The 16,659-nt window shown below is 34.7% G+C and overlaps 1 long non-coding RNA gene across 2 annotated transcripts; it reads left to right on the forward strand.

The window, feature by feature from the left end:
* The first annotated feature begins 3,408 nt into the window (after nt 1-3,408).
* LOC112723072 (uncharacterized) lies at nt 3,409-6,502 on the forward strand. Of its 2 annotated transcripts, none has more exons than XR_011867951.1 (5): nt 3,409-4,359; nt 4,427-4,651; nt 5,186-5,229; nt 6,133-6,237; nt 6,358-6,502. It is a non-coding gene; the product is annotated as an uncharacterized lncRNA (long non-coding RNA). The 2 variants fall into 2 exon arrangements; XR_011867952.1 differs by having other exon boundaries at nt 4,095-4,359; nt 6,363-6,502.
* The last annotated feature ends 10,157 nt before the right edge of the window (nt 6,503-16,659 follow it).

The raw sequence follows: 16,659 nt of genomic DNA on the forward strand, positions 1-16,659 counted from the left end.
GATTTTGCATCAAGAGATGAAAACCAAGTTGCTCCTTTGATTTTTTCTAAAATAGAATCTTTTCTTGGAAGTTTATGAGCATCACCAATAGTTGCTTCATTCATCTTCTTATAGTTAATAACCATTCTTCGTTTTCCCCTTTTAATTTCATTATTGTTTTCGACATAAAAGGCTGGAGCCGCATGAGGACTTTTACTTAATCTTATAATTCCTTTTTCCAAAAGATCTCTACATTCTAATGAAAACTCTTCTCTATCTCTTGCGGAATAAGGAATTTTATTTGGAACATTTATCTCTTTTGTAGGATCTTTTAATTTAATACTTACTAATTCGTTATTTGTATTTTTAACATCTAAAGGATTTTCAGCACAAATTTCATCCAAAAGTTCTTCTATCTTTATTTCAAGACTATTTTTGGGATATTTATCTGAAAGTATAAATTTAAATAACATGTCTCTAATATAGAAAATATTTTAAATTTTAAGACCTTATCTATAGTGGTAGTTGGTATTTTTATACGTTTTGATTTTTGATTTATTGAAGAATCGTGTGGTGCTTTTAAAACTATATATGTTAATTCTTGAATGAATGGATGATATAGCTTTAAAAAATTATTTCCTATGATAAAATTCATTCCAGAGTCTAACATATATATAGATGGAACAATGAACCTATAATTTTGAATAAAAATTTCAACCATCTCTGCTTTTTGGTTAATTTTATGTATTGATTTGTCAGTTATTCTAACTCTTAATGGTTTCTTTAATTTTTTCCAATCAAGTTTTATGTTTGAACTAGCAAAGCATTGCGTTGCTCCAGAATCTATGAAAGCATTTATAAACTTTTCTGTTATTTTTATAGTAATAAATGTAGCATTATTACTCAGTCTCTGAGTCTGTTTCCGAGACATATTCAAAAATATAGTCTAAGTTATCATCAGATTCTTCTAATGGTTCCATGAAACAGGACTTAGCAATTTCTATTTGTTTAGTAAGATCCTTTTTATCCTTCTTTTTCGGACATTCATTTGCATAGTGTCCTTCTTCTTGGCAATACCAACACTTACAATTTTCTTTTTTATTCGGGCAATAATCACTTTTTTGTCTTTTGTTTTTATTATTATTTCTTTTTCTAAAATACCTCTTTTTTCTCCAGTTTGGATAGTATTTTTTTTTCTAAATTGATATTTTCTTTTTCTTTGAAAATTTTTATTAAGACCATATTTTTTAGGTATCTCTTCATTATCCTGACAGCAAATTCTAATTATATTTGCAAATCTTTTTTGAGTTGCTTCTTGCATACAACGTTCTTTTATTTCCTCTCTTATTGCAGAGGTTGTTCCACCAAAATTATTTTCAATTGTTCCTCTATTTATTTCTCTTATAAATCTTTCCATAATAAATTCATTAGCAGGATATGGAAGTTTTGTTATATACATACTAAGATAATGATTTTTATCTTCTTCTTTTAATTTGTAATAATGTATTCTATATTCACATATATAAGACTCCACATTACATAGATCATATATCTGAATGTTAGCTAAATGATTTTTTGCTTCTTGATATTCTTTATTATAGACTTCTTGTTTATGATCTATAATATTTTTTCCAAAAAATTCTTTATATAGAATCATCATTATATATAATATCTTATCATAAGCTGTTGTTTTTGTTGCTAATTCTTCTATTATTTGGTTTTCTATTGATGTCATATAATCTCTTATAGCTCCTTTAGTATGAAACCCTATGTAATTCCAAATATCTCTTCCAGATAATTCATTAAGTTTTGAATTAGTAAAGGCTTCTAATAAAAAGGAATTCAACCAGTTTTCGAAAATTTCTTTTTCATTCTTTTTACAGTCTAAATCGAGCATTCTTTCTCCTTCCATTTCCTGGATTTTAGGAACGTATTTTGATGGTGTTTTTGTATATTTTGAATCTTTATTTATAAATCCTTTTTTAAAAGCATAATTATCAAAACCTGTTTCCCATTTAAATTGAGATTGATTATCCCTAGATGTTCCAGCTTCATTTTTTACTTGTATTGGAATTGCTGGTTCTTCGTCACTTGAATAATCTAGGATGTGTTCTTCATTTTCTATATTTTCAGAATTTACTAATTCTTCTTCTATCTGAAATCCCTGTTCCATAATATTATTTTCTTGAGCCATTTTTAATTGTTTAAAAAGCATTGTAACTTCTTCTAATTTTTCTTCAATATTCATAATTTTAGTGGTGGTTTTACTTTTAAATCTGTTATGTTGATTATATTTTGAAATTTTCCTTTTTTGGGATTTTCTTTTTCCTTATTTCTTTGAAATTTTATAGATACTAATATTTCTTCAAGCATATCTACTATAGAATTTAATTGTGGGTTAAAAGTATGATAAAGATGTGGGGAATCATTTCCATGGTAACATTTCTTAGAAATTCCGTGTGAAAAATAAGTTTTTTCAGGTTTTCGAAGTCCTTCAATAAAACTTATAGTAAAATAAAGATTTTGAGAAAAATCATTTTGTATTGATTTTAAGAATTCGGTGTCATTACAGTTAATATTAGTTAAAATCGTTAATTTTTGATCTATTAATTTTGATAACTTAATTATTTCTTCTCTTAAATCTTCTAATTTACTTTTTTCCATTAGGTGACGTTTTTCTTTGTGAAGAGCTACGGTTTTAAGTGAAAAGTGTGGCTTTAGAAAGTGTGGTTTAAGTAAACAAATCTTTAAATCTGTACAGATTTAGATCTGTACCATATAATTTTCTTTAAATATAATAAAACTTTCTTTTGTAAATTATAAGAGTTACAAAAGAGATATTATTTTATAATTTTAAAAACCATATATATTAATTACATCTAACAATACAAAAAGAAAAAAATTAGAAAACTAATTAAAAAAGAACAAATCAAAAGAAAAATCAAAAGGCCGAGTCACAAATTTAAAATAATAAAATAATAAATAAGGTGTTAATTGAGTAAGGGTAAATTTCATAATTGTTCATAGAATTGATATAAAAATAATGTGATTTTAAAGGTATGAAGTTTAAATAGTTTTACTATAATTAATTAGTTTGGTTATCAAAATTCAACTTAAATTAAGAGTTAATATTAAGCATCTTGATGACATAATTTATTTTATCTAATAATTATTAAATTTATCATAAAAGATAATTTATTCTTTATTTAAGAGAGAATCAGAGATAGAATTTACCTTATCGTTATTATTTTAGTATTTGTGCACATAAGCTATTTTTTTCATATAAAAATAATTATGGTGTAACTCAAGGAAATGGACGTGTATCAAATATTTGTGCTGCTATAGTGTCAATCAAAATCGCAACCTACATTTTGCTTTTTCACTTTTTTTTTATGAAACAAATCAATCGCAACTTACAGTTTTAGAATTGTCGACTTTTTCTTTCTTTTTTTTTTCAAATAAACCAAACGCAAGTTGTGTTTTTGAAATGGCCTTTTTTTTGAAATACCAAAACGCAGGTTGTGTTTTAAACGTGTAGAATTTTTGTACCAAAAGTTGTAAAACGCAGCTTGTATTTTGTACAATTTTAATCTAGAGTCTTGCCTATAAATACGAAATTCAATTCATCTAGACTTATACCTCACTTCTACTCTCATTCCTCTTTTTTTTTTCATATATTTCATACTTGTGAATTTTTTTTGGGAATTAGTTGTGTCAAAAAAATCGGATTAGGTGAAGTTGAGGTTATGAAAGGTATTGTAAATTTGCGAGTGTATTATAACGGTGAAATTATACCAAACATACACGAAGGAGTGACTTTTATTTCTGAATGTCCATTTTCATTTTCTATTCCATGCACTATGAGTTTTGTAGAGTTGCAAAATGGTCTTTGTGAGAATATACAAAGTCACATTTCGAAAAGGATGAGCAATATTTTATACAGAAATACTATACAAGTATTTGGTGGGCTGATACAGTTTCAAATAATGTCCATCACTGACAACGCATGTATATATTTATCAACAAACTCGATTTCACGTGTCGATGATAGAGTTGTACGTTAAGTTTCACTACAACAGAAGCGGATAATAACGGCAAAAAATTTTTGGCGATTTGAAAAAGTGCCGCTATCTGGCGATTTTGTGGTGGCTGTTGTAGCGGTTTAGTTCCCCAGCCAGTATATTATGCGATTTGTGGCAGATTTGGAATAAACTGCCAATTTATCATCTATTCTATTAGATAAAGGACAAAAAAAATCCTTAATTTCCATTTTTTTTTTCTTTTTACATCCAGTGTAAATCCCCATTCTTCTTCTTTTCCATATCAGATGAGAGCTACCCGATACCTACCCATCTTCGCGAGAGCCACCCGCTCTATTTGGTGAGTGGCGATTGTTCGTCCCTATCTTTGTTGTATTTAGAGATTAAAATGAAGCTCCGTGTTGCAGATGCGGCAGAGATCTCCACTCGATTCGTGTTCTCTCCTTATTCGACATCCGTTCTCAGCTACTCTGCCTGCTCGTTGAGATCCACCATCAATTTCCCTCCAACAGCGGGCTTCAAATCTGGGGCTTGCTCCTATTTGACATCCATCGCTTGCGCTTCAAACCAGGCGAGCCTCTCCATCCTATTGGAGCGCTGCAGATACTATCCATGGGTTTATTGATGAAGAGGTGAGATTGCATTTAGATTTATTCTCCATATGTATTCTTTTTATTCTCACTATTAAATTTAATTTTCTTACAATAAAGGTCTTCTATGTGTATCACATATATTTTATTTTTCATGATTTTGGAACTGAAAGTAAATTGCTTATGTATACCTTTAATTCTTGTGCTGAAAGTTTTATTTCTTCCATTTCTGAATTAAATGTATTTTTGTGGCTGTGATCTACGAATATCATTTAGTAATTTTAAACTTGACTTCCTTTATTAACATATCTGGCCTTCTTTATTTATATATGTGATGCTTTGTTATCTCGACCAATGTGATCTATGTGGTTTTGCCTTTAATTTACTATTATCATCCTTGATCAAATGTGCATGTATTATACTGCATGCAATCAATGGAATCCTTTGGATTCATCATCGGTATGTCCTCCACGCCTCCCCATTTTTCACATCTTCTATTCATGTGATTTATTAACATTCAGCTGTTAACTTCATAGCTTACAATGTTCCTTCCTGATTTATTTGAAATATTGGCAGGATGATGGTGACTTCTTGCAAACAACAGAGCCAAAGAGGACAAGGTAATACAAAATTTGATGACACAAATATAATAACCATAAAGTATCATTTGCACTTATTTGTCTCTCTTTGTTTTGATCATCAATGAGACAGGTAAAAATATCAAGATATATTGATATCATTTTTCAAAACAATTTTATATGTTAATTTATAATAAGCCCATTTCAAACAAATTTTGAAGTTATGTCCTGTTTATGTTTGTGTATTGTTCTGTGTCAATATTTACTCCTTGTTTTGACCGTTTGAAGTCAACTATTTTGTTGGGTTTAGTGGTTTATAATTTTAGGTACTGTTGAGTATTGTGTACTTGTATTTGCTCTTTTTTATTTTTTGGTTGGTTGATTTATGATTGGCAATTTGAGGCTTTGCTTGATTCAATGATCAAGATGATGAAACAACTTTATTCGAGGAGGTTGAGAATATTCTATCTGGTTTAAAGCATTTAAAGCATTTCTACCCATGCTAGAATTCTTTGAGAAATATATTTTATTAATATACTTTCTTTAATTATTCAATTTATTACCTACTGTGATATGTGTCATTTACAAAGGGGCTTGACTATCTTAATTTTATTTTGACTTTATTAAGATAATCTAATAGGTAAAGCCAATAACTATTTCTAACTTGTTATATATTGAATTTCTTATTGTTGGAAGATACTTCCACTTGGAACCAACAATCTAGAGCTACTTGAAGATGTTTATTTGTTGATAATCTTTGTGGGTAAAATATTTTTTTTCCAGGTCTTTATTTTTTTGTTTAAAGTTTTCATTTGTTGATTAGTTTATCTTTTCTTAGTAGAAGATGTTTGTTAGATCTTTGCTTTTAATATCTATCAATTGTGGATGAATTTATTTAAGATGTTCATGCTCTACTGTGACTGAGAGGGTTATGTTTTGTGACAGTGGCAAGACACTACGTGACATCTTGGAGGCCCTTCCCCGAGAATGGATATCTGAAGATCTAATGGAGGCACTCATGAATAGAGGAGTTCATCTTTCTCCTACAATGTGAGCATAAGACATCATTTCGAGCTAATTTTCTTTTTATTAGGTATTGGTATTTAATTATTTATTTTCTACCATGTGACTTCTATCCATTAAAATGTATTTCTCATTGGCTGTATTTAGATTAGAAGTGGGAGACTGGGTGAAATTTATTGGAACTATCACAGCTCCTACCTATGGGTGGCAAGGTGCTAGACCAAAGAGTATTGGATTTGTGCAAAGTATTCAAGATCGTGATAATCTTATCGTTTTATTTTGTTCTGGAGAAGTTTATGTTTTAGCAAATGAAGTTGTAAAACTCATTTCATTAGACTGAGGGCAACATGTACAGTTGAAAAAGGACGTGAATAAATAAAAAAATATATTTATAGTATTAAAAAATTTGAAAAAAGTTCAAAAAATTTATCTTTAAAATTAAATTAAAAAAAGCATTTTTTAAAAGAAAAAAATTAATTTGCAGTGAAATTAGCGGCGGTTTGTAACCGCCGGTAAAAAATGGACTAAATCCTAATACTTGTATATTGCGGCGGTTTAAAACTGCCGCTAATCTAGTTGCCGCAAAACCTAATCCCAGCGCTCATAACCAAGGCGGTCCATTGAGCCGCCGGCCTTTGATTTTGTGGCGATTTAAAATCGCTGCTAATCATAAAAAACCGCTGCAATGTAGCCTCTTTTGTAGTGTTTGAACAGCATACGGGACTAGACCCGGTTAGCGAGGAGGTCAATGTTAATGAACTCGAGGATATAAAATGGGAAGAAGATAATAACGACAGGGAAGAGAAGTTCGAAGCCATGTACGAAGTCGATGACGAAAATGATGACGGAGATCTGGCAGACAATCTGATGGGGGAAAATAAAGCAAATGCGATTGTAAACTAGCACTCCCTTTAGTGTTCCATCTTTTATGCAAATTCTAATTTTGGACAGTTCCAAAATAGTCAAACGCTGATTTTATCTGCATACAAAGGATATGAAACACGTTTTGACAGCTACTTCTCCCTCCATGTCAAATGCAGCTTGTATTTTGCAATAGTCTTTTGTCTTTTTTTTTTTTTCTATTTCATGCAAAATGTGACTTGCGCTTTATAAATCTTTAAATATACAGATCCACATATGTAAATAACACACTATACACCAATATATTTATATTATACTATTTTTTATTCTATTTTAAAATTAATTTCTGATCTACATACATGAGCATATCTCTCTTATATTATCTAATTTTCAGCTTTGTTTAACATCGTTCATCGCCAAGCAATAGAACTTTATTAATAAATCGAAGTTTGATTAATAATTGGCTTAGCTTAGAAAAAAAAAAAGGTCAACACTTTCTATTTCTACAGGTTGGTCTGCTTAGTGTTGGTCTCCTATTCTATCTAAGATCCTCCAAAATAAGAATAAATAATATTTGTATTAGGATAAAATGGTTTCCTCTAATAATAATGACACACAAGTCGTGAAAAAACGGCAATAAATAATAGGATTATAGGAACATGTTGCCATCCGTCTTTAATACACTCCAATACTACTGATATTCGAATTTACTTAATCTCAAGAATTAAGGCTAAGTCAATTTAATCTTTAATATTTAACAAAAAAACTAAGAAATTAAATTAGTATTTGGTTAATCCAAAAATTAAATTAGTTTTTTGGTTATTAAAAAATATAATCTTAGTTAATTAACTAAATTGGTTGTACATAATAAAATCGGTTATTAACCGATTAGTAAAATTTAAAATTAATTTTTAATCGGTTATTAAAATAAAAACTGGTTGGTTTTTATACTAAAAAAATTGGTTTTTATACAAAAAAAAAAGGTTTTTAAACCTAAAAATCGATTTTAACACAAAAATTAAATTTTTTACATACAAAAACTTAAATTTTTAACTTTTTTTTTCAAACTGAATTTTTTAATCTAAAAATTATTTTTTTTTTCTAAATGATACGAGTAACTTTTTCTTATCTCATTCTCTCCATCTCTCTCCTTTTCTCCCCCTTCCTATCCTCTCTTCCTTCTCTCTCTCTCCCCTTCCCCTCTTTCTCCCCCCTCTCTTTGTCTTTCTCTCTCTCTCTCTCTCTCTCTCTCTCTCTCTCTCTCTCTCTCTCCCATTTCTCTCTCTCCCCATCCTCTCTCTCTTCCTTTTCTCTCTCTCTCTCTCCTCCTCTCTTCCTTTTCTCTCCCTCCCCTTCCTCTCTATCTATCTCTCTCTCCCCTTCTCCTCTTTCTCCCCTTCCCCTTTCTTTCTCTTTATCCTTCTCTCCCCCTCTCTCCCCTTACTCTCTCTCTCCCCTTGCTTCTTTCTCTCTCCCCTCCTCTCCCTTTCTCCTTTTCTCTTCCCTCTTTTTTTCTCTCTCTCCTTCCCTTCTTCTCTCTTCTCATCTCTCTCCTTTTTCTCTCTCTCCTCCTCTATCTCCTCCTCCTCTCTCTTTCTTCTCTTTCCTCTTTCTCTCTTGCTTTGGAGAGAAGAGAAAAAAAGAGAAAAGAGAGGGATAGAAAGTGAGAGAAGGCTGTATGAGAAGAGAAAAGAGAGACTAGGGAAAGAAAGAGGAGAAGGAGAGAGAAGGAAGAGAGGAAGAGGAGGAGAGAGAGAGAAAGAAGAAAAGAAAAGAGAGAGGAGCGAGAGATAGAAAGAGAGAAAAAGAGAGAGAGAGAGAGGCGAGGGAGAGAGAAAGGAGGGAAAGGAAAGAGGGAAAGGAGGAAGAGGGGAGAGAGAGAGAGAGAGGAAGAGAGAGAAGGGAGGGGAAGAAAGAGGGTAAGGAGAGAGAGGGGAGAGAGAAGGAGAGAAAGACAGAGAGAGAGAAGGAGAGAAAGAGAGAGAGGGGGAGAGCAAAGGAGAGAGAGGGAGAGAAGGAGAGAGAGATAAGAGAGAGAAAGAAAGGGAAAGTGGAGAAAAAGGGAAAGAGGAGAGAGAAAGAGAGAGAGAAAAAAAGGAGGGGAGAGAGAGGGAGAGAGAGAGAGAGAAAGAGATGGAGAAGGGAAAGGAGAGAGAGAGAGAGATATGGGAGAAAGAGGAGGATAGAAAGAGGGGAAGGGGAGAGAGGGAGAGGAAGAGAGTGCGATAGAGAGAGAAAGAGAGAGATAGAGAGAGAGAGAAAGAGAAAGAGAGGGGAAAGAAGGGGAAGAGTGGGGGAAAAAGAAGAGAGAGAAGGGGAGAGAGAGAAATAGAGAGAGAAGGGAGAGAAAGAAGGGAAGGAGAGAGAGAAAGAGAGAGACAAAGAGGAGGAGGAGAAAGAAGAAAATGAGAGAGAGAGAGAGAGAGAGGAAGGAGGGAATGAGAGAGAGAAGGGAAAGAGAGAGAAAGAGAAGGGAGAGAAAGAGGAAAGAGAGAGAGAGAATAAGAGAAAGAAGGGAGGGAGAGAGGAAGAGAGAGGAAGGGAGAGAGAGAGAGAGAGAGAGAGAGAGTATGTAAAAACTAATTTTGGAGTTTGAATAAAACCAGTTTTAATTAGGTTTTGATTTTAATTTGGTTTTGATTTTGGTTAACCGGTTAAAAATCGATTTTTTTAATTTGGTTTTGCTTAACCAATTCTAAAAAATATGGATATGATTTTTAAAATTATTTTATTAAATTAGTTAACCAAAATGTGGTTATGGTTTTTTAACCGGTTAACCACATTTTGGTTTTTTTTATGAACACCCCTTCTAAGAATACAAAAGAATATAAGAAAAATAAAGTTTTAGTAAAAAGAACACTTTATTATTCAAGTATTTTTTATAAATGACTCACACCTAAACTCTACCTCTCACCTCTATTTATAGTCATTCACATTTTCAATAGATGGTTAAGATTAAATTTAATCAACGATCCAGATTGATCATCTAGAACCTTCACTATAAATGTCTATCCTACTACATTTTTCTAATAATTTTAGATTATTCTATATTATTCTTCGTACTTCTATATACATTCACATTCTTCTAGAATATTCTATGACTTTTTAAAATTTTTTAGAATCTTTTAGAATATTTTAGAACCTTCTAGGATATTTTAGAATGTTTCAAAACCATTTAGAATATTCTCAAACACTCTAAAAAATTATTTAAATACTGTTAAATTTAATTTTTTAAAATTTACCGTAACAATGTGGTGAAGAGAAAAATAATAAAAAAATACAATTTTTTTAATATATATATAATTAAATACTTATTTAGAATAGAGAAATTTTTAGGACTTTAAATTTTAGTATTTTTAGTAATTATTTGATCAGTACAAATATTAAATTATTTTTGATAAATAAATTTTATTAATTTATATGTATAAATTTTAAAAAATATAAATATAAATTATATTAATTTATGTATGTAAAATTTTGATAAATATAAATATAAATTATTAATAATTAAATACTGACAAAAAATAATAATATTTACTAATTATATAATATTATTATATAAAATAATGTGTCATTTTATTTTTAGTAACTTTTAAATTTGATTATACACTACTTGTATAATAATTAATAAGTATTAAAGTTGGTGGATGGGAGGTGGGAAGACAAGCAACCGGCTACACGAATGGTGGGTCCTCTGACATGAAATAGTACGGTGGAGATGATATTTATAAAAATAGTTTTACACTCAAATCAACTCTCAATCTTAGGATACATTCACACACACCACACATTTACATACACATAAAGATTTTATCTATTATTTTGTTATTGCCAAAATTTAAATTCCAATTTAAATTATATAATTACTCAACCAAAACTTCAGTTACATCGACGGGGTTTAGCTGGGACACGATTTGAATTCTCCCGGGCTGGTTGTGGACCTGAGGATCTGTACTTAGGCCGAGGTGCAATCCCAATTGGGTGGTTTGGGCCATTTCATAACACGACTCGTCATTTTTTTTTACACAAGTTTTTTCATTATATAATTATCCTAAATAATATAATTGTTCTTGAGACTTGTATGAAGATGTGTCTAACCGTCTAGCTACCAATGATAAATTCATTGAGTGAAGACCCAATTTAGTTTGTCTATTTTCACAAAAAACAACTCGACCTTTTACAAAAAAAAAAAAAAAGACATTACGGTCCTTAACAATTTTATTATTTTGAAAAAAATACGAAGCCTCAACTAAATTTTTTTTTTTGTAATTTGTAGTGGTGGTTTTAATCCCACAAATTATTAGTAAATTTATTTGCCAACGAAAACTACATAAAAAAAGATTATCAACGGAAGTGAAGTGGTGTTGCAAGAAAAGAAAGGAATTAAAATAGAAAAATTTAAAAAAAAAAAAATAGCATCACACAATAAATGAGAGAAGAAAATGATGATGTTGATGATCCTAGTGCTAGTATTAATGGTAGTGTTACGATGGGTAACTGGAGATTAATGGGCTGGACTCGTTAGGTTGGCCCAATCGTCTGAGGAGGGAAGCCTTCGCAATAGATCACCCTTCTGGGCCTCCGTCCGACTTGTGAGTATGAATGAGCGGGGGGTGGTACCTGCAAAGACACTCCGATACCTAAGTCAGCAAGGGCGTAAGCAGGTTTAGGAAGTATTGGGACTTAGTGATACCTGAGGAGTGTCAGTATATTTATAGTGGTGAACCAACAACCACCGTTGGAGTAGTTCCACCTTTTAAGGTGGATAACCATCCCTTTATCTTAGAGAAGTTGGGATATGGCTCCTGGAAGTGGGTTGAGAGATTTTAGGGGCGGTTACTAGCTTGAATGAGTGCCTATCTGCCAGCTAATCTCAGTTCCCGACTTCTTTAGGGCAAGACGTGTTAAGAACCGACTTCTCCAAGGGAAGGTCGGTGTAGGATGAGGCCCAATCTTTTGGGTTGGGCCTTTCATTTGGACCTGGACCTTAGCATTGGCCCAGGGTATGAACAGTGCCCCTACTGAAGCCCAATTTCTTTTAAGAGTTGGGGTCGAGTATTTAACTCAGGACCGTAGCCGACCTGATAGGGGACCGACGTGATGTTTCAGAACCGATGTGTTTTAAAAATTCTCAACAGTCGCGTCTAATCAAACGTCGCGTCCGTTAGGGATTTGTGTATTCATACGCGGGGATCAGTTACATTGGGAACAGTGCCTCTCTTTAAATGATGGCTTCCGTTTTTACCATTATGCCCCCAACGTTTTTATAAATACTTTCCCTCTCTTTCCTTGCTTCGTTTCTGAAAATTTTCACACTTCCTCTCTTCTGTTCGGAAGAAGCTTTTGTTCGAAGGAATTCATCTTTCTCTGCCCCTATCCTTTTTCAAGCAAAGGTTAGTTTTTCTCTACTCTCTTTTTATAAAATGCTTTCATTTGCGTGTTTTTATTTTTAGAGAGGAGGGTTGGCTTGTAGGCTTCTAGTGATTCTATTTTGTTTGATTTCCAGGTCCCTTAGAAACCCTATTTTTTTATCCTTTTTTCTTTTTCCTTTGTAGGTTTCACTAACCCTTTCTAGGAAAAATGTCTTCTATAGAAACCCTTGCTCAGTGGGTGGATGTCAGGGTTATGGGGGAAGAACCTTTTGTTGATACCGACTTCATCACTAATCTTCGCACTCATCATAGACTTTGCACCTCTGATGAAAATGAGCCGAAATATGAACTGATTGCCCCGAGTCCGGAAGACCGGGTTTGTTTTGGGAGGGCTCCTGAGGCAGCCCCTCATTTTTTCTATATTTATGAGAGCATGATTACTCGCCTGGGCGTTTTTCTTCCTTTTTCCGACTTTGAGATTGCTGTTTTATGCCATTGTCGTGTTGCTCCTACCCAACTGCACCCTAATTCTTGGGGTTTTCTAAAAATTTACCAATTTATCAGCCATGCTTTAGATTTTTCGACTTCTCTGAGGATTTTCTTTTTCCTCTTTCACATGACCAAGCCTTTTAGTGGGCAAAATAACAAACAACAGTGGGTGTCTTTCTGAGCTATACAAGGTCGGAGAGTCTTCACTCTTTTTGATGAATCCTTTCATGACTTCAAAAATTATTTTTTCAAAGTTCAAGCTGTAGAAGGTCACCATCCCTTTTTCCTAGATGAGAATTCTTCCCCTCGCTTCCCTCTGTACTGGTTGGAGGCCTCCCCCTGTGAGAAATATAGTTTGGATGATTTGGATGAAGTGGAAACAGCCATCGTGGGGTTCCTCCGAGAAGTATGGGGAAGGGCCCCTTATCTGGATACAAAAAAGTTTCTCCAGGGGTCTCCGACCTTTGTCCAGACACAACTAGGTAGCTTTTTGTGTGTTTATATTTTCTGACTTGTTTTGCTGATTTTAGTTACCTAATTGTTTTTTACAGAGATGGCGAAGAAGAATTCCAGGGAGTCTTACCAGAGAGTTCAGGAGGCCAAGGCAAGATCCCGCGCCAGAGTTGGTGGCACCAGGGTAACTAGCTCTTCCCTTCCTTCCCCTCCCCCCTCTTCTCGCAATTTGGGGACCCCTGCCCAGCCCATTGTCATTTCTTCCTCAGCTTCTTCTTTGTCGTCCCCTCCTCCCTAATCTTCCCCTGAGCCAGAAAAGAAGAAGCGCAAGACCTTGGAGTCTAGCTCTTCTTTTGAAGGTGAGGTCAAGGTGGATGCGCCTCAATTCGTTCGGAAGTATATCTATCCTCATACCCGAATAGGTATGGATGATGCTTCTGTACGAAACCACCTTACCATTCTAGCTCAGGAGAGTATCAGGGCGGCGGGGGTGTGCACAAAGTTCCTTGATCTTTTTGAGAAGACTCCTCTTAGCTCTCTGGGTTCATCCTCGAGGGTTAAAGAGCTAGAGGGGAGGCTTCTCTTATATCAAGGGCAGGAGAAGGCGCTGAGGGAGGAGGTCGCCAAGTTGAAGGAAGAGAGGGATGGTCTCCAGGAGAGGGAGAGGAAGCTGCAGGCCTAGTGTTCCATGGCGGAGGGTCTGAGGGAGAAGGCGCAGGAGAGTTACTCGAGTCTGTTCGAGGATCTTGTGGAGGTGAAGAAGGATTTGATGAGGGCTCGGGAGGCCTATACAGAGCTGGAGGACTCCATTGCTAACGGGGCTGAAGAAGCATGGAGAATTTTTAAGGAACAGGTCGGAGTCCTTGCTCCCGACCTGGATCTCTCTCCTTTGGATCCGAATAAAATTGTAGTCGACAGAGCTATCGTTTCTCCTCCCTCTCCCCGCTATGTCACCGAGTCTGATCTAAAGACTCGGGGTCAAAGGATAATGGAGTCCCCTCCCCGATCAAAGGATGCTCCATGTTCCTCGAAGGCTCCGAGAACTTCTACTTCTCCTATGGACACTTTTCTTCCTGGCCCTGATGGCGTTCCGACCATTCTCCCTGACTCTGGTGGTGGCGACCTTCCTAGCTGAAAAAATTTGTTGTGGCTATATGGGGCCCGGGCCTGTGGGTCTCCCTCTTTTTTAAACTTATTTGTTTTTATGTGGTGGTGATGGTCTGTTAACATTTTTCTTGGCCTTTTAAGGCCGTAAACAAAATATTTAGAAATACCCTTTTTTGGATAAAGGGTTTAGGTTAACAAAAAATACCCCTTTTTTGGATAAGGTTTTAAGTTACCTTTCTTTGTCTTTTTGTGTGCATGCTTTTCTGTTTTTAGGTTTTGAAAGACCCCTTTTGATCCTTATTTTGAAAACCCCTTTTTCTTGGCTGACTGTCCCTCCTTTTAAGTTTCTTTTTTCTTTAAGAACTTGGGATAGTCTTTTGCTTTGGTGCTTTTAATAGGTTTTCTGATCTCTTTTCAGTATTCCTTATACTCAAGATTTATTGAGTTCCTATGACTTAGGTTATTTTTGCAATGCGTTTTCTTTGCTGCTCGGTTTTTCCGACTTATGAGTTGGAATGTTTCCGAGTTTTTCATGATAAACTTTAATAACCTCTTTACACCGACTTGTACCTCGTCGTTTCATCCTGACGGCCATCTAGGTTGGTTCATGGGATTTTCACGTTTTGTCGAACTTAAGTCGGCGCGTTTCGTAGAAAGAAAGAAAAGCGAGGAGGAATTTATAAGAGATATTGTAAAAGATCTTTATTTATTTGTGAAGGTACTTTACTGCTACTAAGGATTTTTGACTGTTTATTGTCCTTTAGTCTCTACTGTGATGCCTCGTTAAAAACCCTCCTTCAGAAAAAACCCTTTTATTTTGGGAAAAAATCATGAAGTTGGGAAAAGAGTACATCAGGGAGTAGAGTTCGCTTTTAACTATAGTACCTTTTTATATTACAAGCATGCCACGACCTTGGTAACTCGGTGCCGTTTAAGTCGGTCACCTTATAATAACATTTTCCTAAGACCTCACTAATTTTGTATGGTCCTTTCCAATTAGCTGCGAGTTTTCCTTCCCCAGATTTGTTGACTCTAATGTCGTTTCTGATTAAGATCAAGTCGTCTGGGGTGAAACTTCTTCGAATGACTTTTTTGTTATATCTGGTAGTCATCTTCTGCTTCACTGCCGCTTCTCTTATCTGGGTTTGCTCTCGAACTTCGGGGAGCAGCTCAAGCTCCTCTTTGTGCCCCTGTATGTTTCCGAGCTCGTCATGGAAGATCACCCTTGGACTTTGCTCATCGATTTCTACTGGTATCATGGCTTCTACACCATAGACAAGTCGGAAGTGTTTCCCCTGTGGTAGATTGAGGCGTCGTTCGGTAAGCCCATAATACTTGTGGTAGCTCCTTAGCTCAGGCTCCTTTTGCATCTTGTAGTCTTTTTTTTAGTCCTGCCAGTATGACTTTGTTGGCTGCTTCGGCTTGCTCATTTGCTTGTGGATGTTCCATCGAGGTGAATTGGTGTTTTATCTTCATATTGGCTACCAGGCTTCTGAAGGTAGAGTCGGTGAATTGGGTCCCGTTATCTGTGGTGATGGAATGAGGTATCCCATACCTTGTGATAATATTTTTGTAGAGGAACCTCCGACTTCTCTGGGCCGTGATGGTGGCTAATGGTTCTGCTTCTATCCACTTTGTGAAGTAGTCTATTCCCACAATCAAGTATTTGACTTGTCCTGGGGCCTGGGAAAAAGGTCATAACAGATCCATCCCCCATTTTGCAAAGGGCCATGGGGAAGTTATACTGATGAGCTCCTCGGGGGGAGCCACGTGGAAATTTACGTGTATCTGGCATGGCTGGCACTTTTTCACAAATTCTATGGTATCCCTTTGCAAGGTCGGCCAGTAGAATCCAGCTCGGATTATCTTTCTGGCGAGTAACTTGGCTCCGAGGTAGTTTTCGCAGATCTCATTATGAACCTCCTCTAATACTTCAGATGTTCTTGAGGTCGGTACGCACTTCAGTAGTGGTGTTGATATTCCTCTTTTATAGAGGATATTTTTTACCAGAGTGTAGTATTGTGCTTCCCTCCGAATTTTCTTGGCCTCTTTTTCCTCTTTGGGGAGGATGTCAAATTTTAGGTATTTGACCAAGGGATTCATCCATCCGAGGTTTAGCCCGGTTACTTCAAGGACATCTTATTTGTTTTCTGTTTTCACCACGGAG

The sequence above is a fragment of the Arachis hypogaea genome, chromosome 11 (genome assembly GCF_003086295.3).
Source record: "Arachis hypogaea cultivar Tifrunner chromosome 11, arahy.Tifrunner.gnm2.J5K5, whole genome shotgun sequence".
Classification (NCBI taxonomy): Eukaryota; Viridiplantae; Streptophyta; class Magnoliopsida; order Fabales; family Fabaceae; genus Arachis; species Arachis hypogaea.